This window comes from Spea bombifrons, chromosome 2 (genome assembly GCF_027358695.1).
Source record: "Spea bombifrons isolate aSpeBom1 chromosome 2, aSpeBom1.2.pri, whole genome shotgun sequence".
NCBI lineage: Eukaryota > Metazoa > Chordata > Amphibia > Anura > Pelobatidae > Spea > Spea bombifrons.
Genome location: NC_071088.1, coordinates 137,117,329 through 137,143,629, shown reverse-complemented (window position 1 = coordinate 137,143,629; position 26,301 = coordinate 137,117,329). Strand labels below are relative to the sequence as shown.

The following is a 26,301-nucleotide window of genomic DNA, read 5'->3' as shown; positions in this document are numbered from 1 at the left end:
GAAGTCAGCAACCAGCACGCCCCGTCTGGTTGAACCTAGAGAAGTACGTGTCCATCAAGAAGCAACAAGTGCCTCAGAGTGAACTTTGTCAGTGCCAATTTTCCCCAAACAGCCTCTCTGTGCCATCTTACCCCCTGAAACAGCTCTTATCGTAGGTATTGGTCTAAATACATGTAGTTTGTAGACACAGACCGGCAGGGGAGGCATATATGAAAGGGTTAAATTCAGGCAGAAAATACATATCCCCGCAAATACGCCAACCTTTGGCCATCTCTGGCCCACCCAGTTTTTGAGAATCGCATCACCCATCAGTAATCTGGCTGGGGATGATGAGAGTCAAAGTCAACAAAAATATAATCAGCCCATTTCTTTGCTAAAAATAATTATAAAAAAACCCCCCAAAAAAAACATTTTACTAAATTAATGTTTGTGTGATTTCATTTTTTTCAGTCTTTTTATTGGGGGTTTCAGGAAGTGTGTGCGTCGTATTTGGGATCAGGCTTTTTTTGTTTTAGCAGCATGGCAAACACCTGATCTCACAACCCGTCCCACAAGGTCTGTTACCATGGTAACAGGCAGCCAAAAAAAGCCTGACCAGGTTCCATTCATATTTATAGAGACCGCTGATCCGTCTGTTTTTTAACGGACCCCCGTCCGCAGTATATTGTCACAGTCTAGGCAAGGCTGTAGTGATTGCCGAGAGAGGACCCCTCGGTGCCACTATACATATTGTTAGCTCTTAGCCCTTGTGGGCCATGTACGTGCCACATATATAGCTGGCACTTAAAGTGTTAAACGCTCACTAAAACTCCAGCTGTTCAGAGAAGCTTACAATCTATCCTCCTAATACCCTCCACCTGCATCTCCGTCCGCTGACTTCTCCATAATATAACTTTTTCAGGCAGCTGCATATCAGCCGTTTGTATGATTCTCGCTCTGTTATCTGACCCCCAATCTATTAAACCCCCCCGACTCCTTATCATACTGCCTGTGGGGAACAATAGAATGGCTCAGTCTTAATCACCCAGCCAGACTCTCTGACTAATGAAAGTCTATGGAGGGACAGACTTCATTACCATTGCCATAAAGCATCAGCAAAGTATGGTGTTTGAGCCGGGAAAGTCACCCAAAATATCATTCTATTCTATTGATATTCTGGGCTGTAAAGATCCAAATTTAGGGAAAAAAAAACATTATATAGTTTTATTTTGTTATTATTACGTCAGGGAGAGATGGTGAAAACGTAACACTTTAGGAGTCCTGACTCCTGAGTATCACATAAATAAGTGCTTAGTTACTGCCACACAATTCCCAACTCTCCATGTCTCAGACAGACAGTCCCTCTGTGGTTACTCTGCCTCCACCATTCTTCTCACCTCCTCACATCAGCGCCTTACCCACTCAGCTGTCAATCAGCACCTCACTTCCGGAACCAGAGTCCCCCCTTCCTGAGAACGAGTGGGCGGAGCTAGCCGCACCTCGCCGCCCGTGACGCCAAATTCAGTATGTTGAGTTCTAAATAAGCGAGACACAAATCTTTAGTTTAAACCGCAGGACAGGAGCAGAGTCTGTGGACAGCCCGCCCCACCATAGAGTCCGCGTAGGAGGCGAGTGGCGGCCTAGCAACCAAGTGTGGTTAAGCGCTGTGACGTCAGGTACTATTTTATGTGCTGCACAGTTTGTATGTAATAATCTCCACATAGCAGAAGGAATGATGTCAGCAGAATAACTCTGCAACCGGTCACTAATACCCTGGAACACTCTAAAACTATCTTTAACGTCATCCTTTTAGAGAGATTGTTCCAGACGCTCCAACATGCAGATGTGGCTGTGATGGTAGTTTCTATATATCATATCACTCAAGTGCCCCTGTTCACGTTTGCCAGTCCCCATTTTCTAGGACCTCGGAATGTTTGCTGGGTATGAGGGTATAACGGGGGTTCTAAAGCCCTAAAAGCCCCCATGCTTATTACTCATGTATAGCGCAGGTTACAATCACCTCTGCGCTTTAACGAATATAATAAACATGAACTCTGAGGCTGCTGCTCTTCACATTATTCCACATATATAGATTTTATTAAAACGCTGATTTCAATGGGAGAATTTTCCTGCCGCTGATGAAAACGGGACGGAACTGCATAAAAGGAAGAACATCTAGAAGAAAAGAACTTACTACGAATATCTCCTGAGGAAGCCTTGGTGGCGAAACGCGTTGAGGATCTTAATATGGACTTTTATTGTTTCATATACGTATTTTTATTGGATATATTTTATTTATTTATTTATTGACGTTGGGCCAGTCCCGGAATAAATATATTTTAAATACATTATTTATTCTCTGGCACTTTATTGGAACCTACGGAGAAAAGAAGAACACAGCCAAGAAACCACTGGGAGATGATCAGGCCTGTTTGCGCATGGTTGGGTGTGCAATGTGAGTGCAATTGTTATATTACCTATTTCACATCAGATTGATACACTGCGCCATTGGGTTTCTGCTTCTCTTTTCTAGTCTCTTTGAGAAAAGGCTTGAAAATCACATTATTTTTCTGAGTGCAACCATTGACCTTAACACTGAATTATAGGTTGAAATTGTCTGCACTATTATGGTCTTTCTTCCTTCCTTTTGTCTTACATGAGCGCCCCCAAGTGGATTTCCTTTGGTACTGCGCAGCATTTGGAGAGTTGTTGTTGTTGGGTGGCAGCAGTGAGAACAGAAGGAGGGAGTATACGCATATATATATATTTATTTCCATCTGGAATTATTTTTGGTTGTAACTGGGATTTTCTCACACACTATATATACCTAAAACGTATATACCGGTATATATTTTTCTTCAATTATGTTACAGCCAGAAATGTCCTTATTTCCCCTGGAAAAAACTGCTCAGTGACCCCAAACTTTTGAATGGTATTTCAGATCCAATTACAATAAAATGTAAATTAAAAACATAACCCTCTTTTAAAATGTTTTCTGTGTACAAAGATCAATAGGCCGCTATTACGCGATATCAGGTGAATGAAATTAGATTTGGGGCCACATTAAGTGGATTACTTAGAATTCACTTTTATTTGGGCCATTCTTATCTCCATAAATCACACTATACTATCTCTCTTGTGAGGTCATAGTTCTGTAGAATTATCTGTGGACAATGGCAGCTGTAGTTATACAACACGAAGGAAACGAGAACAGAAAATGTAGGTGTTTCTCGAATTTATTATGATGTTATGATGTTATTTGGAAAGAAGGAAAAAAAAACCCTAGTTTGTGTCTTTTTCCAATTTTGCCACAAACTAGGGAAAAAATTCCTTCTTGAATATTATGTTTCCAGCTTTTGGCCGGGGCTTAGTCCATCCTTCAGACCATCCAGTCTGGAGTCACAAAGGAGAAGCCAGAAAGACTCTGGCTGCTCGATGACGAGGAAGAGGACGATGAAGATGAAGATGAAGAGGACGAGTCCTTTGTGCTCAACAAGACTGATGGAATCTCCTGAAGTGTCTGCAAGCGGAGATCTGATGCTGGTGTCGGCCGGTACGGGGGGGTTGAACGGCGGCTCTCTATATCCTCCCAATTAATGTCCTGAAAGAACGGATGCCGCCTGATGCCCCCCGTGATCCAGAGGCGATGCTGAGGATCTTTCATCAGAAGATGCTTTAGGATGTCCGCAGCGTCTTCGGAGATGTCTTTGACGTACCGAGGGCTTCCATTTACAATGTTACTCATCGCTACCTTCTTGCAGTTACCGTGATAGAACGGTAACCTTCCGTTCAGCATGCGGAATAGAATCACCCCGAAGGACCACCAGTCCACGGCAACACCGTATGCTTGCTTTAGATGTATTTCGGGGGCCATGTACATGAATGTTCCGTGGTGTCCTGTTGTCTCTGCAGCTCCAAAAATGTCTTCTGCGACAAGACCGAAATCACAGATCTTGGCGTGGCCCTCTACGTCAAGCAAGATGTTGGCCGGCTTCAGGTCCCGATGTATAACTCCGCGAGCGTGGAGGAACTGGATGCCGCAGATTAATTCAGCCGAATAAAATGCAGCTGCGCTCTCGGGGAGGCGGCCGACCCTCTTCATATACGACCGGAGGCTCCCACCCGCCATATACTCCATCACGAATAACACGCAGGTCTCTGTTTTGAAGCCTGCATATCCGTGGCACAGGAACGGGCTGTCCCGAGCCATCTCCAGGATTCTCCTCTCCTTCAGTAGGGACTGGGGCTTAGCGGCTTTCTTGCGGATGATTTTGACCGCTACCATAGAGTCTCTTCTAGGTACAGAAGCCAACATGACTTTTCCGAATGACCCTTCACCCAGCACTGAATGGAAGAGGAAGCCGGAGAGCGTCATGGGGAGGAGGCTCCGATATCTTTTCGCAGCAACACCACTTTCTATCTCACTCCTGCGTCTTTTAATTGGAACCTTTCCCCTTCTGCGCTCCTCCAGATGTTCCTCCAGATGTTCCTCCGCTCCTTCTTTCTCCTGCTGCCCCAGAGTCTGGATGTTTTTCTTGTTGGATCTACACCGTTCGGAGAAACCTGTGCTGGTTCTTGGGCATCTTGTTGCCTGCTTTGCCCTCAGACACAGGCTGCTCTCCTCTCTCTCATTAGCAGTACGCTTGGTCCTCTTCCTCGCTCTGCCTCTTTCTTCCTCTGTACTGCTGCCCTCTCTCTTCCTTTTCAGGACCCGGTTTCCACCGGCCAGGTCCTCAGTCTTTTTAGCGGTTTTGGTGAAAGCTGTTTTCACTCTTTTGAAAAACTTCCTGACTTTTCTGGGGCAGCAACTCCTTCCAACCCACCTCAGTCCATGGAGTAGACAGCAGTCCCCCATAGCTCTCCTTTTAAAAGGTTCTCCTTTAAATCTCCTCAATCTCTGATGCCGTTGGTAACAACACTTCAAGTCCGCTATGAATAGCTGCTTACAAGTGCGAGCGCCCAACTACACTGAGCAAGCAGAGGAGCGCGCTCCGGCTTTACAGCGTTGTGATGTCACAGACTCTATGATGTCACAATTCACTCACCCGCATAGTGAGGGTTCCGTGCGTCTGCTTTATGGATGTAAATATTCTGGTGGATTTCTTCTAATTTATTGATGGGGGTTTTTGTATCCATCGTATAAAATGACCGGGGTGTTAATGTTTGGTGAATTTAAATGCTGCATGTAAATGTTTCCTGCATGAAAAACCCATAAATCCTCTTACTTTCTATTATTTTACCGATTTGCCTCTTTTCTTGCCGTCCCAATTTTCAGCCCTAACTTCTTTTAATCTCCTGTTCGTCGTGGTGTTAAAAATCCTTCACTGTTATTACAGTAAAAGTTTGTTTTTGGGGTTTCTTTATATGCCGGGGCAGCTGCAGATTCGCCGTTTGTCTGAGTTCTGTCTCTGTTATTTCAGACAATGTACTTTAGAAGCCCCCGGACTCCGTATCATACGGCCTGCGGGGAGCCAGACGATGTCTTACAGGGACTTTCAGTAAATGAGGAATTGGACTTTTAGATATTAAGGCTTTAGTTCCACTGCCGTAAATAATCAGCCCATAGAAGCACATGAGATAAAAGCCACTTTCCTTTAATGCTAAGCAGCCTTATTGTATATCCGGCCCGTGACGTATTCTGCCCGCGTTTTACTCTTTATATTTTGGTGGTAATAAATACTATTTAATAACATGAAAATGGCTGAATATTAAACTTGGAAATAATTGAGTCTTTGGCAGGTACAGGAACACACAAAAAGAGGAATATTGGTTAAACATGATTGAGTCTTTATGGGGTAAAACACCCTTTTGTCATAAATTTAACTGCAAAACTGTACAAAGTGGTGCAGGACTGAAGAAAGCTGCGTTTTATGTCTTATTGCCCCAGTAAATATCCTTTAATTGCAGTCCAGGTGTAATAGAGGCCGTTGGCAGGGCGAGGTGTAGAAATGGTGTAAATGGGCTGGTTGGGCAGATAAGTGATGTGGGTAGTTGTGGCAGGGAGGGGACGCCAAACTCGGCATTTACCATTTTTACAACCTTATTGACTATGATGGCGCTAAATCATTAACATAATTATAATGCCACGCGGGAAATTAAAAAGGTCAGAGAATGCCGTCTCACCCCACGCTTATTTTTATTAGGGGTAAACAGCAATAAATTCAACAATTACATAAAAGTATAAAGAGAGACAAATCGAGAAACAACTCATTTTTATTTTCTTTTAATAAAAGTATTGAAACTTTGAACGTTAGTAAACTCCAATAATATTTATTTTCCCAGTTTGCCTCCGGCAGTCGGTTTTGAAAGCGAAGAGAATCCCGCAGAGATGGCCGATTCTCCGCGGCCGGAGCGCAGGGAAGTCCGGCTCAGAGACCAGAACATGTTCCGTCTCCCGGCTGAGGAGGTATCATAGAGACGGCGCGGCCAAAAGGAATTCCCAGTCTGCAGGAGACGGCAACCGGAACGTTACTTACAGAAGTAACCAGATGTAGGAAGTCATTTTGTTACATTGTTATATTGCGTGATAAGTGTTACTATAAGTGTTATTTTGTATCTTTTGGGGGAGGGGCGGTTGGAGTCCAGTACGTCTCCTGCCCTCCAAGTTGATTTTGTGTAAATCGGCACCAAGCCCGGCTGAATGCCCCCCTTACATTTTCGGGTAATTCTTGTGTCTGGAAGGACTTCAGCGTCCGGACATCTTATGCCGTGACAGAATATCGATCGCCGCTCACAAGGTGAAGCTACGGCAGGAGAAGCCGACAGGCGGCGGTACGGGGGGGTTTGGAGCAATGGAGATGGAAACGTAGTATTTGGCAGCAGATAAGAACCAATCGGGCGTCTGCTCTGCCTGTTTTCCTGATTAGTTCCCGGTCATAGTCATATCCAATGCATGTTTCCATCCCCTTACTGTATTACCCTCTACCACTTCTGCTGGAAATTCATTCCACTGATCTACCACCTCTACCTTCTCAGTAAGGTACAGGAAGAAGCCTCCCAGTTCCAGCTCCACAGGTGATGTCCACATCTCTGGAAGACCCCAGCACCGCAGGTCCGCCTGACTGCGAGGGACCCTCTTATCTACAGGGCAATTCTTTCATTATTACGGACCAAAGACGCCGACTCAGCCATTCCCGATTTGGTTGCAGCTGAGTGGGGGCCACTCTAGAGGGGGTCTTGGCTGATGCTGCGGGACCCTTCTACACACTTTTATTGGGCGTATCGATGCCCTTAATATTGTAAGGGGCTTCCTTGGTATTTTTGCTCTACCATTAACTTATATTACATTCTACACAATATTTATTTACTATTTTTTATGATTATACCTGGATCTTTTATTTGAATACCAACTGGAGGATCCATTTAAGGTTATATAATATTTTATATATTATTTTCACTTATTATAAGCGGCACAGGCGTCTATTTCTTTTTATAACTAAAGAAGACACTGACATCGCCGACCATTCCTAGCAGGTCTGGTGTTATCCCTCCCCGGAGTTCACTTCCACCAGGCAGCGTATATATATATATTTGTATGCATATATAATACGTGTGTTTGTAAGAGTAGTATAAGTGTGTGTATATACTGTATTTGCTCGATTATAAGATGAGGTTTTTTCATAGCAAATGGTCTGACTATGAGACTAAGATCCAGATCCCCCGCAGCGCTGCAGGGGACCTGGATCCTCCTGTCTGGTAACCTCCGCTGCTTCTTACTCCCCAGTGTGTAGTTGGGGCAACAGGTAGACATGTACGCGATTCGCGTAGGCAACTTCCGCTGCAGCCGGTAGGAGGTGCGTTTAGCAGCGGACAGGGCCGGCACTACCATGGAGCAGAGTGAGGCAATTGCCCTAGGCAGCACTTTTGAAGAGGCCGCCCCAACAAGCGCATATAGGGGTATAAGGCATTTCTGGAGGCAGAGTGGCACATAGAGGGTCAAAAGGCATATCATGGGGCACAGTGGCATTTAGAGGGTTAAAAGGCATATCATGGGGCACAGTGGCATATAGGGGGTATAAGGCATTTCTGGGGCAGAGTGGCAAGCCTGGGGGCAGATTTGCATAACTGGGGGGCAGGTTGGAAAATAAAAGGAAATGAAAACAAAAGAAAAATATTTTTCTCAATCATAGCTTTTATTAAAAAAATAGTTTACATGAATTAACATTTACTGGTAAAACTTTTCTCGTATAGGGACGTCTTATATTCAGGCTTTTTCTTTTTAATTAATATTCAGATTTTTTTTTTTTTGGGGGGGGGGCGTCATTTTATAATCCAGCAAATAAGGTATCTATGTTTATGGGCAGGTGTGTGTAAAGGCAGTGCAATGTGTATATGGGTGTTAATGGCAGGTGTGTGTAAGAAGTGTAGGTATTTGTAAGCTGGCGTGTATGTGCATATGTGTGTAAAGGCAAGGGGGGGCAAGGGTGTGTTCGGGCAGTGTGTGTAAAGGCAGTGTGTATGGGCAGGTGTGTGTAAAGGCAGGGTGTATGGGCAGGTGTGTGTAAAGGCAGTGTGTGTAAAGGCAGTGTGTATGGGCAGGTGTGTGTAAAGGCAGTGTGTAAAGGCAGTGTGTATGGGCAGGTGTGTGTAAAGGCAGTGTGTATGGGCAGGTGTGTGTAAAGGCAGTGTGTATGGGCAGGTGTGTGTAAAGGCAGTGTGTGTAAAGGCGGTGTGTGTAAAGGCAGGTGTGTGTAAAGGCAGTGTGTATGGTCAGGTGTGTGTAAAGGCAGTGTGTGTAAAGGCAGTGTATATGGGCAGGTGTGTGTAAAGGCAGTGTGTATGGGCAGGTGTGTGTAAAGGCAGGTGTGTATGGGCAGGTGTGTGTAAAGGCAGGGTGTGTAAAGGCAGTGTGTATGGGCAGGTGTGTGTAAAGGCAGGTGTGTATGGGCAGGTGTGTGTAAAGGCAGGTGTGTGTAAAGGCAGGTGTGTATGGGCAGGTGTGTGTAAAGGCAGGTGTGTATGGGCAGGTGTGTGTAAAGGCAGGTGTGTATGGGCAGGTGTGTGTAAAGGCAGGTGTGTGTAAAGGCAGGTGTGTATGGGCAGGTGTGTGTAAAGGCAGTGTGTGTAAAGGCAGGGTGTAGCGGTCCTGGGAGGCTAACATTAGCCCTTTTCAATAAAAAAAAAAAAATTCAAAAAACATTTTGCTGTTGACTCCTCTTCCAATGATACTCATCCAGCATTATGGTCGACCACCTGGCTGGCTGAGAATCATGGGAATTTTAGTTCACAGATAGCATCTGCAGCTTTACTGTTGACTGGACTTCCCATGACGCTCAGCCAGCATCATTGAAGTAGTATGTCTGGCTGAGCCTTGTGGGCATTCAATTCAGTGTGTTGGTTATTTTTAATACGCATGACTGTGCAGATGCGGGCGTGACGTTGTAAAGCACAATCGCTCGTATGGGTGAGTTCCGCAGGGGCGATCTAAAAAAGTGTTGGGAGGTTTGTAAACGAGGTGACCCTGACTTTTGAAAGCCTTTAATAGCCCATCCTGGAGACGAGCAGCGACCAAATGTCTTATTCAAACGACTCTAACACCAGTCGTCATGGAAACCTTGACTTAACGATGCGCTCAATTGAGTCACCTGTATTCAAGCAGGAATATCAGCTCTAACATACTGAGAGCAAAAGCACCAATTGGGAGTCTTATATACGATCGCAGTGGGGGGAGAATAGGAAGGAGTCGGCTCCAGGCTGCGTGCCCCCGAGAATCTGCCCCTTCACCCCGAGACTGGAGCAAAAACTCTGAGAGCCCCTAAAACTCTTCATTATTGGAAACCGATTTATTTATTTTTTGGGGGGGTTTTGGAGCAGTTCTGTGGAAATAAAGTAAAATAAATAAAATTTCGTAAAATTTATTTAAAACAGTCCGTGTTTTTTTTTTTAAAATATGTTAACAGCGACCGTCACAAACAAGCAAAAAAAACTAATAAAATAAAAAACCAAACCCATTTCACGAGGAACCTACTTACGACCCCGACCTGCTTGACCACAGGTGGTGGGCGGGAAACCCATCGATTCCAAGCAACCTGATTTTAAGCTAATATATTGTCAATTTTTTATTATTTTTTTTTATTAAACTGCAGATTGGCTGAAAACTATTAATAAAATATAATCTTATAAATAGAACACGAGCAGCTTTGATGCCGCGGGGGGGGGGGGACTGGCGGTTTCCGCTGCGGCTTTTACGCGGTGTGAGTTCTCTGGTGGGTGATGAGTCCGGATTTCTGGGCAAAGGATTTGCCGCACTCCGCGCACACGAATCGCTTCTCCTGCGTGTGAACCTTCTGGTGCGCCACCAGCACGGACCGCACCGAAAAGCACTTCCCGCATTCGGCGCACGCGAACGGCCTGTCGCCCCTGTGGGTGCTCTGGTGGGCGATGAGGTGGGGCATCTGCGTGAAGCACCGGCCGCACTCGGAACAGGCGAACGGCTTCTCCCCGGTGTGGATCCGCCGGTGTATCAGCAGGCCGCTGTTATCGGAAAACCATTTGCCGCAGTCCGGGCACGAGATGGTGCCGGTGTGGAGCCTCTGATGCTTCACCAGCGTTGATTTGTGGGTGAAGCATTTGCCGCAGTGCGGGCACTCGAACGGCTTCTCCCCCGTGTGCCCGCGGCGGTGCTTGACGAGGCACGAGTTGTCGCGGAAGCATTTGCCGCAGTCCGGACAGATGTACTGCTTCCGGCCCCGGCGTAACTTCACCAGCGGAACACATCTGGGTGTATAAACCGAGTCGCCGGCGGGTTCTTCTCGGCGACCCGGCTCATGCGCCACCGGATGGAAGTGTTCCCGCGACGCTCTGCGGGAGCCGCTAAGGGTTAACTCGTCACACGCCAGCAGATCCGCATCCCCACCCGGGGCCGCGACGCGCTGCGCAGTTATACGCGGGCTCCAAACGCTGCCGTCTCGTTCACTCGTGGCGGCGCCGGGGTTCTCTTCTGTGCGCTCTGGGGGCCGGAATGAGATGCAGTGACCCCCGGAGTGCGGATCCCAGCAGACAGAGTCACCTGTTACAAGAGAAAGCACAACGTCGACCATAATTCATTCAAATACAGATTTTAGTAGATTTATTTTATTATTCTTATTATTATTACTACTATTATTATTATTGTTTTTACTATTCTTGTTATTATTACTAGTATTCTTCTTATTATTACTAGCACTATTCTTAGTTTTACTATTATTATTATTACTATTATTAGTATTCTTCTTATTATTATTACTATTATTCTTATTATTAAGCCTGGTTTGAAGAATGAGATGCAGAAGAAAAAGAAAGCGAAGGGGTCAGAGATCTCGGGTTTCTCGCTCACCTGTGTCGAAGTCTGTCGGAATTCCTTCCTCCTTACACTGCAGGCGAACGACGATTCCTTCTCCCCGCGCCATCTACGGAACAAGAGCAGCTCGTCAGGTACACCGCATACATTACACAGTGGAACCGCAGCTCAAGCAATACATGTGTGTATGTTTATATATATATACACTCTATAAATACATACATACACACTAATATATATACACACACACACACACATATATATATATATATATATATATATATATATATATATATATATATATATATATATATATATATACACACACACATATATATACACACACACACACACACAGGGGGCTGCCGCTTTAAGGCCAGTGGCCGCCTTATGGCGTCAGCGCGGCGGATCGGGGGCGTTTGGAGCGATGTTGGGGCGGAATTTGCCCCGCGCGGACCGGTCACATGGAATGAGTCATTTTTCCGGTTACGGGCGACGAGATCTTTATGATTTACTTTTATGATCGATAAAAATCAATAAAATCCCCTTCATATGTTTTAGAATAAATCTGTTCGTTTTTATAATGAATCTTTTTTTTGGGTCAGTTTAATGGTTTTCGGGCGATTTCACTCAGGGAACCTGATATCTGGGGCACTTCCACCTTTCCTACCCCCCAAAAAAATGCTGCCTCTGCCAGTCGGCCAACTCAGGCGAGGCTGCAGTTTCATTCTTTTCATTCATTTCCCTTTACATTGCATTCACCCACACAACATGTCTGAGCGAGACGTAATACTCGGCACCTGATAGCCGCGCGCCGTCCTGTTGCCTCCCGGGCAGTCCTGTGAATAACAGAGGTGGCGGTGATCTTCCGATATACTTTTGAAGCTCAATCCATCTATAAAAAAAGAAATAAAACAATCATTTACACGTAATTCACACACTTACATACATACATACATACATACATGCAATGCATGTGCGTCACTGACCGGCAGGGCTGGGCTCCCGTAATGTCATCCGAATGTCCCGGTGATCACTCACACTCAGCTCGGGGCCCCCGTCACTCATACTCTCGCTGCCTGCTGGGGGTCTCACCGCATTGATATCTGCCCGTGGAGAAGCAACATTAAAAAGGAACAGCAACCCGGCCATGAAGCTGCAGCCCTGTTCCTGCAGCTGCCCTCCTGCTCCCATTATTTGTAGCCACTGATTGGCTGTTTGAAGTAGCCAATCTGCGGCAGGAAAACACGACCATTCCAATCAGGATGCCCTGTGAGTGTGCACGGGGGGGGGTCTCATTAGAGGGTCTGGCTCTGGTGTTTAGAACTCACCCGTGCCGATCGCCATCGGAATCTCCTCCTCTTTACACTGCGGGCCAAACATCTCCATCTGTGATCCAAGACAGGGGAGGAATAATAAGCGCCGTCATGTGAGAAGTCAAGTAGATCCGTGTACAAGAAGTACGAAGACCCTGCCGTGTGCAGCCGCAGCCTAAGTAGTAGTCCGGCGTGGGCGGATTTAACCTTTTGAGTGCCAAAAACACAGCCCCCCCCTAAAAAAATAATCTATACCCCGCACAATTTCAGCATAAATACCAAAACAAATCGTAAAAGTCAGTAAAACTATAAACGGGTTAAACGCCCCCCCTCCCCGGAAGGAGAGGCGGCTGAGGAAGGGGTTAAATCCCGTCGGGGTGCGAGGGGAGCCCTTTGGTACCTGGCATTCCTGAGAAATCTCGTCATCCTCCGTCATACGGGGGTCCGCGGAGACGTCTGAAATGGTTCCGTGTCCTGATCCGTCTGCGAAATAACCACAATGCCCCCTGACACGTGAAGCACACGCCGGTCCCACGCATGTTTAAATCCCCTCACTGTATTGGCCTCTACCACCTCTGCTGGGAGGCTGCTCCATTTACCCCCCCCCCATGAGCTATGGGCTGGTGAAGATCGGAGTTGGATCAGGTACCTGTTGGCCTCAGAGGGGATTGTTGGCTGAAGAGCTAACATTTCAAATAAAGAAACCTCTTACCCAGCGAGTCCGGGGCGCGGAGTTTCTTTGTTTTTATTCCGTCGTGATCCTTCTGCTCGTCTTTCTCTAAGGTCAAGCGGACCTCGATGTCGTCGCACCTTGCCGGGATCTGGAAGACATAATTCCGGCGTCAGCCGGGAGGCCGCTCCCCGCTTCTACCTCCCCTGCTCCGTGACATTATATGTCTGCGCGGCCCACCTCTCCGGCCAGCAGGTGAAGGAGCCGGTTAGCCGGTTCCAGAATCTTGCAGTCCTCGTTCCCGTCGTCTCTTAGCGGGGCCGGAGGAGGATCGGGAAATCTCTGCGGCACGGAGGGACTCGTGTGACCTGCGGCGGGATCTTCCTGCTTCTTCACCACGACATACTCCTACGGGGGAGAAACACGGAACGCGTCACGCGTGTCACTCCTTACCACAAAGAAGGCAAACATACAAGCTATTTTGGGGTCAATGACAAGCTGGGGGTTAGGATGGCACTCACAAGCTGTTTAGGGCAAAGGTGGAACATATTGCTTGGTAAAGTTGGGGAGCTCTGGGGCAATTTTTGCACAAGGACTCTGTGGTAGATAAGTGGAACAGCCTCCCAGCAGAAGTGGTATTGGGTAATACAGTGAGGGTATTAAACATGCATGGGATAGACATACGGCTCCTGAATCTAAGACGAGACCAACGACTGATTAAGGTTTCAGTCTTTACAGCAGGAGAAACGGGCGACTAGCCGGGGGCCGGATGGGGCCGACCTGCCGGCGGGTTCTATAGAGTAATAATAATGTTGGGAGGTTCTCTCGGGACTGGACGCAGCGCGTCGGGCTCACCTCTCCCGTCAGGATGTAGATGATCTCCAGGGTGAGATTGAGAATTCTGTCGGTCATCTGATTCTTGATCATAGTCGGCGAGAGACGCGGAACCCAAACGGTCGGCGACGGAACCCCGAGAATCGGACCTGGACCCGGAGAAACATTTTAATCCCGTTTCTGGCCTTTTCAAGAAAAACTTTGGATTTAAAACCCACCAGAATCCGACGACCCCCGGCGATGGAAAGAGCGCTACGGCAAGGAGATGGTTAATTCTTAAAGAGCAAAAGACTGACCCAAAAAAAAAATCCCAAAGATTCCGCGGCACTAAATAATCGGCCAATCAAATTCTTCATTCAAAGAAAGGGTTATAGAGAACAACCAATCACCAGCTGCTCTGCCACCTTAATCAGATAACGCCCCCCCCCGTACCCACGGGAAGGGGGGCACGCCGGGCACGGCCGGGGGGTCCCGCGGAGCCAAAACCCCACCTAGTAACAGCTGTTAACCCCTTCAGTCCTCCTTAGCTGAGCAGAAGTTAACCCATTCAGAACCCTTACCGCCCCAGGAGCCCTGAGGCCGGCCGTGCGTTTTATGAACAAAGTTTTGGTGCAAAAATTGCTAATTAATAAATAAATAAATGTAAAAAAAATTATAATAAAATAAATTAAAAAGTAAAATAAAAAATACATTTTAAATAAATAAATAAATAATGCCCCGTGTTTATTTCCGCGGTGGCCGCTTCTGATTGGCTCTCTGGGTATACTGCGCATGCACGCCGGCCCCCAATGTATTCTTCTACACCTGTCTGCAAACCTTAAAGGGGAACCGACATTTTTTTATTATTACTATTTATTATTATTATTTTTTTAAATATAAACCAATAAATAATATCAGTAATCATAATGATGAAAGTCTGTGAAGGAAAGGAATTCATTGGCATAAAGCATCCGCTCAGTGTGCTGTTTTAGTGGTAGATAAGTGGAACAGTCTCCCAGCAGAGGTGGTAGAGGGTAATACAGTGAGGGTATTAAACATGCATGGGATTGGCATACGAATCCTGAATCTAAGACGAGACCAACGACTGATTAAGGTTTCAGTCTTTACAGCAGGAGAAACGGGTGACTAGACGGGGGCCGAATGGGGCCGATCTGCCGGCAGGTTCTGTTTCTATTGTTTCTTTTGCAGAACGTTTCCAATCGTAAAGTAAAATGAAATGCCCCTGGGGGGGGTAATGAGAGGACACCCCATTTAGATATACGGCACGACTGCACTAGATTGCAAGCCTATAAGATCAGCGTCCTGATCTTAATGTTTGTTAAATGATAAATTGTCTTCGTTAAATATTCTCGCTGTCCTTTATAGTAACAGCGCTACGGAATCTGCTGGCGCTATAGACGCACGTATGTAAAGTAACACGTATGGAGAACATAAGCACAAAATTGGCCCCTTTCGCCCCCCGTCTAGTCGCCCGTTTCTCCTGCTGTAAAGACTCAAACCTTAATCAGTTGTTGGTCTCGTCTTAGACTCAGGAGCCGTATGTCTATCCCATGTGTGTTTAATCCCCTCACTGTATTACCCTCTACCACTTCTGCTGGGAGGCTGTTCCATTTATCTACCACCCTCACGCCTGTGTAGTTTATAAACTTCTTTCTTACGTCACACTTTATTTACACGCAGTTCCTGTGTATCAGGGTCGCTTTTTCTTGCATATTTCCCATGACACATACATCTGTACATTTACGACCAGGCAGTAAAGTGACCCCATACCGTTACCCCGTTATAGACCCCGCATACTGCCAGGCAGGGAACCTCCCTGGAACCATCTGTCACGTACCCCCGCTGGGGGGTATTAGGGTAAAATCCCATCTACCCCCTCCCATTTCACCCCCACGTATCTTTGCTTACCCTGACCACGCTTCAGGCCTACCCTTGACCATTAACGTCAGGCGACAGCGCCGTGTGTCACACAGTAACCGGGAATCACAACGCCGGTGTCACCGAGTGCCAAGCAGGGGCATTCACAATACTCGCAGAGTTACAAACACAAGAGAAACGCTGAAATCTGTCAGTGATGGCAAGTGTCTCCACCTCACTCATTGAGACGGCCATTGTTTCGGAGACCACAACTAACGGAAGCCTATACGCCTGGCTCCAACAAAATGGCGCGGCGAGCACAGACGCGGTGGACAAGCTGTATTATGTCTCACTCAGTTTCCATTTAAGGGCCGTGACAAATCGTCATCACATTGCGACGTTCCGAGCATTCCAAGCATATTTTAAGCAGTCGCCTGGCTGAATGCTGTGAAACCCGTGGTAACAGCTCTGGGTCTCCAGCCCCAGCGTAATAACCGTATACATTCACAGATATACGACACATTCTGTAGGGTAGCATACCTGCCGAGTGTCCCTGTTTAGTTTGTCAAAGTCCCACTTTTGTCCCCAAACCCCCGATGCCCCTCTTTTCTAGGAGGTCAGAATGTTTGCTGGGTATGAGGGTATCGCAGGGTTCTAGGGCCCTAAAAGCCCCGATAATGTGTATAGAAACAGCTGGGAACGGCTTTATAAATTAAACGGGGGAAATAAACTCAATTATTCTTCTAAATGCCCCCCTCAGTTACACAAATACCCGGCGCAGTCACTCGGTAAAGCTGTGTCCCCAAAGCGAATGCCTTCTGCATTTAGAGCATGAAGCGTGTGCTGACGTGTTGCGTGTGCTGACGTGTTGCGTGTGCTGACGTGTTGCGTGTGCTGACGTGTTGCGTGTGCTGCAGCTGTCTCCACTGCCTTCGTACATGTCGAAGAAAGTGAGCAACTGCTCGCCCCACCCCCGCTTCCAATGCCTTAATTCGCTCTATGATCTCTCTTGAATAGCACACGATGGTGCATTAAATCTTTACATTATTCTCACGCGAACACAGAATAAACCCTGCGAGTCCCCGAGCCCCGCGATAATCCGATCGTGTTAAAGGGGTGCTCCAGCCGTCCTGTACACTTTACATTTCCCAGGTGCCCCTTCTGCAAATACACGTGGGGGCTTCTGCAGGATCCCCCCATATGCATTTTCCTGCGCATGATGCGCACCGGAGCGGAGTGTGTCTGATCGTGTAGGGAAAGCGATCTTTGGCTAGAATCGTCCACCCATGGAGGAGAGGAGCATTTGCTGCCGCAGGGCTGCAGCTTCCTTATTAAGTGATTTTTTTCCTTCTTATTTTGATAGAATGAGAAGAATTAAAGCGGACCCAGGGGGTCAGGGTTACTCACCTTCTACGGGCCTCAGCATCGCCGCTCTCCTTTGTGCTTCTTCCAAAGATATTGGACAGAACATCTCGAAACCCCCCGTCTGCCCGGGAGAGAGCGCGCCACTGAGGTGTAACTACCTGGTGAGTTGTTGCTCTCCTCAGTCTTGTGGCGTAACTTTACCTCGTTAGCGAGTTTGGCCGTTCCTCGCCCCGTTTCATTCCTCCTCCAGCGGTTTCTGTTAGACACTTCAGCCGCCATCTGCAATTTAATGGCACATAAAAGCTCCCTTTACATTTTCATGAGCCCCCCCCTTGCAAATACATAGGATTCTGCAGAATCCCCCCTATGCATCTGCCCACCCCCCACCCGTAAGAGTACTATGCATTCTTCTTTAGCCGTCCCTTTAAGATCAAAATGCTTCATAAATTATTATAATAATAATAATAAAAAAACATTTTCTGTGCAACGGGAGCAGAGAACAGCCTGTTTTTATTAACGGCTAACAAGCGACCAAAACTATTTACAGCACAAATTTCACGTCAAAGCCGTCTTAAAGACGATGACACAGATCTTCAGAACAAATACTGGATCTATATCAGGGGCGTCCAACCTGCGGCCCTCCAGCTGCTGCAGAGCTACATCTCCCGTCCTGAGCGTCCTCCTCAGCCAGCCCCTTAGCTGAAAGCATTATGGGAGATGTAGTCCTGCAGCAGCTGGAGGGCCGCAGGTTGGACGCCCCCGATCTATATTGTAATACAACCCGAATCCAGTGTGCTACGGAACGGCTGCTCTTCAGTAAAAAAATATCTACACGGACCCTTTTTTTTTTTTTTTTTAATGCTTTTCTCTTTAAAGGAACTAAAAGAAAAAAAAACATCTTAAATCCCTTAAACGTCCGACACCGTAATCCAGGAGAAGGCAATTCGAGATCCAGAGTGCAAATCTCAGACTCTCAGAGCTTTTAGAATATTTTAAGTTTCTTTTTTTAGTGTTTAAGCAACACTTTTTAATTTAAAAACCTATTTTTTGACACAAACCGGGGGGGAAAAAACAATAGAATGCAAAATAGAAAAACCTTAACGTATTCTAGTTAGAACTTCTTAACAATATCTGCTTCCGGGCCGGATCCTTTTCATAAACCTTGGGAGATTTTGATCAATCAAGCGAAGATTCCACCCAAATTCTTATTTTGTAAATATTTTTCCAAGGAATAAAAACTATACTTTTGAGGGGGGGGTGGATTTTGTTTTTAAATTCCTTTTCTTTTTTGTGGCCTTCAGGAATTTCACGTCCCTCGACCAGTGGGATCAAAGCACATAAAATTTGCAAGGAAAAGACTATTTAAAGGGACGTCTGTAGAGTTTCTGTTTAAATTTTAATCAAAGCAAGTTTTTTTTTTTTTTATTATTATTATTTCTAGCGAGCGATGGAAGCCTCACAAGGCGTAGCATGACGTCATCGGCGATCTTCACCCGGCGACAGCGATCCACGGCGTGGAAACATCTGAGAACTCGTCCTCCGACAGGAAGCAGAAAGTAAAAAGGCGAGGCTCAGGTTTTGTCCCGTTCGTGGATCTTCTGGTGCGTTACGAGGTGGGGCATTTGGGTGAAGCATTTTCCGCACTCGCCGCACGGGAACGGCTTCTCCCCCGTGTGCACCCGGTAATGTCTGACCAGGGAGGACTTCACTTTGAAGCCTTTGCCGCACTGCGTGCAGGAGTAAGGCCTCTCGCCGGTGTGGATGCGCCGGTGCGACAGGAGGCTGGACACCTGGTTGAACGTCTTGCCGCACTCCGAGCAGGAAAAGGGCCGCTCGCCGGTGTGAATCCGCTGGTGAATGAGGAGGTTGCGGTTCTTGCCGAAGCATTTGCCGCAGTCCGCGCACATGAAAGGCTTCTCCCCCTTGTGAATTTTCTGGTGGGCCGATAGATAGGCGCTCTGGCTGAAACCCTTGCCGCATTCGGGACACACGAACCGGTTCTTCTCGGGGTCGTTTCGGTCGGCCGCGTTCTTCCTCAGCTCTGGCGGCTTCCCGCACTCCCCCCCGTAAACGTTCTGGTGCGTCACGAGGTGCGTGATCTGGTTGAAGCTGCGGCCGCACTCTGTGCATATGAAGGGCTTCTCTCCCGTGTGGATCCTGTGATGGCGTATGAGGGAGGCCCTCTCCTTGAAACATTTGCCGCAGTCGGAGCACAAGAACGGCTTCTCTCCGGTGTGAACCCTGCGGTGGGAAAGGAGGCTGGAAAGCTGAACGAAGGACTTGCCGCAGTCTTTGCACGCGAACGGCCGCTCCCCCGTGTGGATCCTTTGATGAGCGATGAGGCTGCGGTTGTTGCCGAAACACTTGCCGCAGTCCGAGCACACAAACGGCTTCTCCCCGGTGTGTATCCGTCGGTGGGCCGCCAGGTACGAGCTCTTGAGGAAGGACTTCCCGCAGTCCGGACACACGTGTTGGGTCTCGAGTTGCGCGTCGCTCGATTTCTCGACGCTCTCGGTGACGAGCCCCCCGTGATCGGTGTAAATCACGACGCACTCTGTGACGCCCTCCGTCTTCTCGCCGTCGTCCACGGTGCAGTCGTAATCGTCGAAGTTCTTCTTGATCCTCCTTCGCTTCGGCTTCTTCTCCTGGACGTCCGCGGCGGTGCCGTCCCCGCTCTTGTGTTTCTTGAAGCGGGTGGATAAAATCCCCGCGTGGTCGAAGGTGGCGTCGGCGAGAATGACCTCTCCGTGCGAAGACAGGTCGTGGCTCTGGATGATCACGTATTTCTTCACGCCATCGCCGGGCACGCTGTGCTCGATGACGGTCGCCCCGTTGAGGTCTTCGGCGACAATCTCCTCCGGAAGCGAAATGGCGATTTCGTGCTGTTCGGGCTGCGCTTCGAAGCGGACGGACAAATCTATCGCAAAGGAAACAAATACAGATCGATAGATTGATTGCAGATAACAGATCCATTGCTTATGCGGATGATTAATTAAATATATAATATAATAACCACCCTGCACATTAGGTAGGGGGGACCCAGCGTGCCAGGAACATGTCTATTTGATCATGCGACTGCTAGTATGTAAAAGGAATGGTCCGTTAGGATTAGGAAAACTAAAATATTGCCCGTATAGGTAAAAAAAAATCGAATTTAACAAATATTTTTTTTTTAGGGTCTTACAGGCAATTCTGAAACGGAAAAAAAGGACCTTTACATCAAAGCTCAAAGTGAACCGTGGGGGAGAATAAACGCAATAACTCTTATTCTGCTTTCTGTATCAACAACCTATCAGCGGCTGCTTCAGGGTCACATGACAATTAAGTGTTCCCGGGAAAAAAAAAATAGGCAAAATGTTACATGATTGAAAGTTGTTTCTGGGAAGGGTTTGGGCTTCCAACGGCACTGAGAATAACGTTTCTAATACGGGATTTCATTGCGAAAGCGCAACACGAACCCGATTACCCGTAAGCTTTAGATCTCAGGAGGGGAGTTTATTTCAGAGGAGGAGAAACGTTAGAGCAAGAGGCCGTGATCCAATACTAGAGGGTCAGACGCTTAGAGTGAACGCAAGGAAGCTTTACTTTACTGAGTAGGGGGTGGATAAGTGGAACAGCCTCCCAGCAGAAGAGGTAGAGGGTAATACAGTGAGGGTATTAAACATGCATGGGATAGACATACGGCTCCTGAATCTAAGACGAGACCAATGACTGATTAAGGTTTGAGTCGTTGCAGCAGGAGAAAGGATGGGCTAATTGGGGCCGATCTGTCAGCAAACACTATGCAGGAGACCCGTGAGCTTTTTCATTATATTATATTATAATATATATATAAATAATTTTATTTTTTTTATTGAAATAAACTCCCTCACCCGTGCGTATCTCTGTAACAAGTTCATTATCCTTGCACCGGACGTGGAATATCTCATCTCCTTGCTCGATCTGTAAAACGGACACATGGAACAACCTTAAAATATTTCATTGTAGCCAACAATTTTATTACAAAATAGCTGGAAATCCTTTTAGATTGTAAACTCTTTTGAGGAGGACCCTCCCCTACTTCTGCAAGTCCAAACAGCGATGGGCCACTTGTTAATTCCCGTTTATGTTGTACAGCACTCCGGACTATGACAGCGCTATACAAATCAATTAATAATGATATCCTCCAGCAGAATTTCTATTGCTCACGCGCCACATCTAAGCCCGTCTGTGCTGAGCCAGACCATAATATCACATTTAGACTGATTTATGGAAGGAGGTGAAAAGCGCCGAAATAAAATAAGTCATTAAAAAGAAAATACCATTGGCCCATCGCTTTGTCACGTCCCTTTAATTAGTTAATAACCACATATTTTATAGTAGAAAACCTTTTTAAATACATGCAACATATGATATTGTTCCACCAGTGGCCCTCAAATGTAACATCCACCGATCAGAGGAGGCTACCTGATAATCCTGCGCGATTCCATCCTCCTCCACGCAACCCTCGGCGTAAATGATGTCGTTCTCAGGCTCGGGAACGCTGCACTCAACCGACACCTCTGGGGGATAAATGCAACATAGGAGAGCCTGGCGCACAAGGGGTGCACACAGCGTTTAAAGGGACAGCACCATCAGAAATGAAACCCTATTTACTGCGGGATTATCACGCGTCGCCTTATCTATCTGCGGCATACACGGACGCGCCTGCGCGCCTCCATCGCAGAATATTTACAGGCATATCAGCACTTCCACCTCACTTTGGGCAGCCAAGTAAAAAGGGAAGCCGTATACCGAGGCCGTCACTCAGCGAACAGAAGGCTGTAAAGCGAGGCCTATTGGGATTGTGAAAACGCAGCATCATGGGAAATAATCAGCTATTTATCTATCTATTTATAAGGGTATTCCTCACATTTAAGAAGAGAGCATAATGTTTAGACACGCATGCCTTAAGATGTTTTAGCGGGCGGTAACTTGCTGCTACTACCCCTTTAATACAGAGCGCGTCACCCGGCGCGTATAATACTACTGACCGGCGAAGGTTTCTTCCTGCGCAATCGTCTCTTCCACGTACCGATGATCAGTCAAACACTGCTTTGGGTCGGTCTCAACGGTTAGAATTTCAGGGTTGAGGCCACATTCTGCTCGAGACAAAAAAAAAAAAAAGTCACGTGTGCTTTTAGGATACGTTACCAATCTCGCCAAACAATAAAAAGGACCAAGCATCAGGAAATAGCTAATGTTAATAGAAGATCGCGGCCCCCGCATGCGTAAACCAACAACGGCGGCAGAGACCGGAGATCTAACTCATTTAATATTAAAGCACTCATTAAAGTCCCTTTAAGCACAGTAGCCCCACGGGCACACCATACACGCACGCTCACCCTGTGGCTCAGCCTCCACCTCTTGAGCTTCTGGATTCTTCTGCTGTTCTACAGACAGTTGGACGTGGACGCTCTCGCACTTTAAAGGCACCTGAAACAACATAGAAGGCTCCTCCAGCACGGGCTATTGGTTTGTCGGACCGTCTAACGGCTTCCCGCCGCGGCTCTTACCTCCTCACTCAGCAGCTGGAGGATCATGCTGGCGAGGTCCGCGATCTTCTGCTCGTTATCCTGCGAGTCGGCTGGAGGCACCGCGCTGCTCTCTGCGCCATGGTCCCTCTGCTTCTTCACAACGATATAGTCCTGCGTGAAAAGGATATTATCTCACTTATATGGCGCCAACAGTGTACGCAGCGCTTCTTACAATACAATAGGTGGAGAGGCTTGGCTCATATGCTTACAATCTAGAAGGAATGGGATGAGGAGAAAGGTATAAGGAAGGGGAGAGGTAGCGTGGGGTTGTATCGGACAGGGACGTTATTATTTTACAGATTGGAGAATGCATTATAAAGAACATTAATATACATTCGCTGATGAGGCTGCCCCGTTTAAACGAAATTAATTCTTTTTTTGCTCTTCTGATGCCACCTGCTTTTGTGGACTACAACTCCCATCATGCTCACCATCAGCCTGGCTGAAGATTATGGGATTTATAGTCTACAGAGGTTTTTTTTTTCTTCTTCTTAATTTTATGAGGGGTGTTTTCCCACGTGTCGGAGGCTGCGGATTCACCTTTCCTAAATGAAGCCTCGGGTGTCTCACGCGATCGTAAAAGACCTCCGGCGAGGGGAGGGGGAAAGCACTGCAGGATGTCCTCGGGTACTTAAATCATGACAGGTTTCCTGGCACATGTTTTCATGATGGCATGGAACGATGTGAAGGTTTTAAGGGGTTAACGGGGAGGCGTATTTGTGCTGTTCCCGAGAAGAGGCTGTTAACGTGGCTCAAATAACATATTTGCTTATGTAGAATTTGGAAAAAGTGACAAACGAGCTTGGAGGAAAACAAATGTATCAGAAATATAATATCCAGGTTATAACGGGGAAATTTTAACGTTCCATATTTTTATATGATGACAACCATTGTGTATTAACCCTGCGGTCCCCTAATACACAAACACCTCGCCTCTCACACGTGTGGCTCTCCACCGGCTCCCATGCGGCAGGGTCATGTTAGCCTTCTCAGCCTGTGCTATCCTGCCTGCGGCAGCCCATCAGCAAAACTCAGGGGCCCATAGGCACACAACAGATAATTCACCGGCGGTGACGGCGGCTGTACTTTCAAGTAAGTTCCTAGACTTCGGTTTTGGGAGCCCAGGGCTGCTGGCTCTCTGGGTGCCACTTATGGCATTTTTTTAATAACGTAAAAGCGACCCCTCACCTCCCCGGTCAGCAGCTGTAAGATCTCCAGCGTGATCTGCACAATCTTCTCCGTTGTCTGTACCTTGTCTCTTCCCATCGCAGAGCTGGCGCTTCTGGACCCCAAGGAACTGTTTTGCCTAGAAGAAAAAAAATCAGTAATCGAGAACATGTGACAAAAGTCATTATGTATTTTCACACTGGTCACGGAACCGCTTTAAAAATAAAAAATAATATATTTAATTTGGCTTTCTGGCCGGTCTTTGATAAGCCTTTTCTGGGCAGTATGTGGACTATATATATATATATATATATATATATATATATATATATATATATATATATATATATAAATTCTACAGACTGCCATAGAGCATTTATTACAAACAAAACTGCGTAATAAAATGTGTCATTCAGTTATGATTGATTTCATTGGGAGGGTATCCAGACACCGATTGGTTACTTCTAGCAGAATAAAAGGCTGAATGCAAAATGACGCAGACCTCAGAATAAATTAAATGTCAGAATAACTCTAAATAATTGCCTCCAAGCAATGGAACCGCTCAGCAATGCCCCTCATAGATATCACATATTTAATAAATAACATTATGAACCTTCCGGTACCTGACAGTTAAAAGCTGACAGAAAGCGGTGACCACAAAAAGATTAATATGACTATTAATATTATAATAATTATATCCCAAGTAATGGGGCCCCTCACGCCCACTGCAGGGCCCTCTCACCTCGGCCCTCAACGGCCTCAGTCGATCAGCACAGGACGGCGCAGTCAGATGACGTCACATGGCAGAAACCATGTCCCGCAAGCCACAGAGCGCTAAACACAAGACAGCGCGCGGCTCTCCGATAGAGCTATAAACACATAGAAGGTCCGTACACCGCTAAAGGAGTCGGTATTCCGAAAAGCCCGCCGGGTTTTACGGGACTTTAGCGCCTTTGGGATATCCCGAACACGTTACCCGCTGACACTGACCGCAAGCTCAACGCCTACATCTCCAGCCGTTGCCAGAATGAGCCCGGAAGCCAAGCGACAACCTGATTGGCTAAGAGGAGGCCCGCTTATAGCCAAGCTCCACCCTTTGGAGGCGAAAACACGTAGAAAACAGGATGTGCGGCATGTTACTCTGTACGATCCATGGTGCAGCAACTAGTGCTGTCTGTCCCATTGCAATAACAGCTACAGGCAACCCTATGTCCCCGGTGCAACTCCTAGCACGCCTAGCCAGTCTAAGGCAGGTATAACTACCCTAGACTGGTGTTAAAGGGCCACTCCAGCCATTATTATTATTTTTTATTTCTATAGCACCAACAATTTCCGCAGCGCTACTTACAGTCCTTACATTCAATGGGACATCATGGATACTTTGATGCATTTGAGCTTTGAGGTTAAGATGATACCTAGGACTGCTATAGATTGCAAGCTTCTAACCAGCTTCTAACCAGCTGAAAGACCCCGGTTGCAGTCCGTGAAATTTAAACAGACCGCGTAGTATTCATGTTACGGGCTCAGCCGCGTCACACCGGAGCTGCGGGAATGAAAGTGAGCCGGGTGAAGATCCGTAGTCACCGTTTAGTGGCAGCCATCTAATACATCGTAACTCTTGGCAGTAACCGTTGTGGAGGTGACAAGCTTAAATACGGTATATATATTCACAAATGTTACCGCTTGATCGTGTCACCATAGCAACCAATAAAATGTTCCTGCTAGTTGCTATGGTGATAATACCCCTTTTCAAGAATCTTTTTCAATATACATCTTAATGAGTGATGATCCCGCGCAGACAGGCAGGGCCGGACAGGGAAAGGCCAGCGGCCACTTGATGTCAGCTGGGCATGCGCGACCGTACACTATGGTTTTATGTCCTGTGGGAGATGTCCCCAACGGGACGGCTATAGGTATAAAAGGCTTCTCCCGATCCATTTGTCCCTCATACGCCATGGTTACGAACAGAGAAAACATTTAACTTACTCCTGTCACGGCCAGTGCGTCACCGGTTCATATTGATGGGTTTGGTTTTCCAGCAAAATAATGGCGCTATGCATTATGCAGGGTCAGCACGATTTATTGGTAAAATCTAACTAGAAAGTGTAAAGAAGCATTATCAGGCGTATAATGTGTTCAGTCCCATTAAACCACATTGTGTGTTTATACTCATGAAATTAAAACAGTCAAAATTAGCTTTTTTAAAGTTTTTATTGCGCAGTGCATTCTGGTCCTTGTAGTTTGGGTGGGTTAGTCTCCATGGTAACGCGGACGCGTCGG

General features: G+C 46.8%; 1 pseudogene; it reads right to left on the bottom strand.

Annotated features, from left to right (window-relative positions):
• Positions 1-10,079: 10,079 nt before the first annotated feature.
• LOC128473923 (oocyte zinc finger protein XlCOF7.1-like) lies at positions 10,080-25,064 on the bottom strand (annotated as a pseudogene).
• Between the last annotated feature and the right edge of the window lie 1,237 nt (positions 25,065-26,301).